Source organism: Plasmopara halstedii (genome assembly GCF_900000015.1).
Source record: "Plasmopara halstedii genome assembly, contig: Scaffold_437, whole genome shotgun sequence".
NCBI lineage: Eukaryota > Oomycota > Peronosporomycetes > Peronosporales > Peronosporaceae > Plasmopara > Plasmopara halstedii.
Window position 1 is genome coordinate 105,722 of NW_020187357.1, and position 479 is coordinate 106,200.

Sequence of the window (479 nt, forward strand, 5' to 3'; positions counted from 1 at the left end):
TGGGGATTGCCGCGTGGTGTATTCAACGGCCGCAAAATGCTTCCATTGGTCGATTAAACCCGACAAATTGTCCTTGAAAACCTTGTAAATATCAATGTCACCAGCTTGAAGGTAGGGTGTTAAGCCTCCCGGCACAACGCACATAGCAATATCTCGCTGGTGGCACTTGGCTTTAATCTTCTTGGATATATGCGCTCTCATCGAGTCCCACACAAGAGCTTTTCCCGGCGAATCCAGTACAGGTGGAAATACACGGTCAATCCAGCCCGATAGCAGCTCAGAATCCACCCTAGCTTTGGGCTGATTAGCCACCCACACAGACTTCACAGTGGATATAGCGCGATTTCCTTTCTTCGCCTTCCAAATCACGAGCGGTGAAAGCTTCCGGCCACTTGCAGTCACAGCTAACACTGCCGTGATTCGCATGGATGCAAACCTTGTCGAACGGAGTACAACATGGCGTGCTCCGGTGATGTCGA